The 2186-nt window shown below is 45.0% G+C and overlaps 1 protein-coding gene across 1 annotated transcript in view; it reads left to right on the forward strand.

Annotated features, from left to right (window-relative positions):
* The window catches only part of RPL5 (ribosomal protein L5), a 9501-nt gene that overhangs the window by 389 nt on the left and 6926 nt on the right, over positions 1-2186 (forward strand). The window lies entirely within an intron of this gene.

Raw genomic sequence — 2186 nt, forward strand, 5'->3', positions numbered from 1 at the left:
GGGCCAGCTGCCCCCACAAGCGCGCCTGTCGCTTCCCTGCTCCTTTCCTGCAGCTCCCCCTGGTCTGCTGCGGCGGCGACCCCCCCAGCCGTGAGCCAGGCCCCCGCCGTGCCGCTAACCCTGCTGCCCCTCGCCCCGGCGCTGCCGAACGATCCCGGACCGGGCCGGGGTGCGTTGCGCCCGCTCCGTTAAGAGGCTTTTCTGGTGTGGACGGAGCGTCTGTCCAGGGCTTCCCAGACGCCCTCTGCACGCTGGAAGCCGGCACCGTTACACCAGCAGCGGAGACACCGCCTGCCCGGGACAGGGCCCCGTCCCGTAATGAGCCCGTTTCCCATTTTCCTTCTGCAGTGAAGAATAGGGACTCCTAGACAAAGCCATACAGACATTTTCATTTGTAAGGATTTTAACAGAAGCTTATTTTAAAAAGAAAAATAAATCCAACACTGCCAAAACACAGATATACTGCTTTAGAGCAGGTTTTGCATATTGTCAAGTACACAAAGAGTAGACTCTTAGAAAACAACTGGAATAGGTTATAGACAGGTCCCCAGCATATTTTTTTTTTTCTTCAGTAAAGATATTACTCTTGCAATCGACAGCAAAAAAGGTGCAGTTGCCACAAGTGACCACATAGACCAGTCCAGTAACAACCAGCAGCCTTGCAGCCTGAGGTCCTCCACAGATAGCAGGGAGAGGGATCCCGCTTACAGGAGATGCTGCTAAAACACCAGTCCGAGAGACTTCTTCCAACCACAAGACACCACCCTAAAAGGCCTGCGTGAAACCTTACTCTCCAGAACACACCTAAGTAAAGACGCCATATACAACAGAAATTGAGAAATAGAATCAGAGAGGGGGGAAAAAAAAAGCAAATACACTTTTTTCCTATCAATAAGTGCTATCAGTAAAAAGTATTTTATTAGAGCATTGAAATACTTGCTTTTACCGCAACAAGTTCAGAGCCTCTACGAACAGCAGTCAGCCTTTCCACAAACATTCTTGCTGAAAACAAAAAGAGAGATTTGCCCTGAATTTGTAAGTGATTCAGAGGTGGGGCTTAATGGCTAATAAGCTCAGCTGGAGCCTCCTTGTTTTGTAGAATGACAACTAGTAAGAAAGTATGTGGTGGTGTTATGGGATAACAGGCTGGATTTTGTGATGGTGAGCAATTTTAGGAACAAAAAGTCTTCTTACAGAGAAGAATACGAAATTGGTTTTATTTCTTCTTGTTTAACAAGACTATCGGAGTCTTGCTTATGATACCATTGCCTTGAGGCGTTTCTCATCAAAGTAACTAACCACTCAGCAGTTGCCAGCAGACCCGTAGTGAAGAACAGGCATTTATATGCAAGAGAGTAGCTAAGACAATGTGCTCCCCTAGAATTACTTTATGTAAAAATTGAAAAGCACATAGAATTCTGAGCTTTCTAAAATTCAGACTTAGATATTTTTGAAGCTAGTAGGTACCTGCCTGGCATAGGAAATATTTAATATTTCTTTAATTCTCTTGTGGTTATTTATATCAATTTCATAACTTTAAAAAATGTTGGTCAATGTATAACAATTAGTGTAGGTTTGCTCGTTTGTTTTTGGGGTTTTTTGGGTTTTTGTTTTTAGTAAAGTGAATGAGGATAACCAGACAAATGCATCAGGAGCAAAGATGCTGCTGTTGTGCACTTCTCTCTGACAGTGTCAAGAAATCTGACACCACTTGACCTGTTTGTCCCAGCATATGTGCATATATATATATATATATATATGCAAGTGCATATTCTTGCTTTAATTCATCAAATATCGATTATCCCAAGGATCTGTATTTTAGGAGCAGCATTTGATTGGGTGTTGGTTGGGTGAATGTTTTAGTTATTTACCGTTTCATCAACGGTGAGAATTTTCCCCCGAAAATGAAGGGAAATAAAATCCTGTGACATTTCCATACCTGGTGATTTTTAAGATCAAATCTATTGATTTTTCTGTCGTAAGAATCCCTTTGCTGCCCTTGCTAATAACTGCGATCGCTAATGAAAAGAGGCTGGGAGGCGACAACACGCTCCGTGCAGACATTAGCAGGCAGCAGTGTTATTTTTTCTGTGGCAGGGCACTGCTCCGCTCCGCCGGGGGGAGCCCTGTTCCTGCAGCAGGCAGGGAGAGGAGCCCCCATCCCGCTGTGACCCCGCCGCGGCCCC

This window comes from Athene cunicularia, assembly GCF_003259725.1.
Source record: "Athene cunicularia isolate RWA chromosome 8 unlocalized genomic scaffold, athCun1 chr8_part1, whole genome shotgun sequence".
NCBI lineage: Eukaryota > Metazoa > Chordata > Aves > Strigiformes > Strigidae > Athene > Athene cunicularia.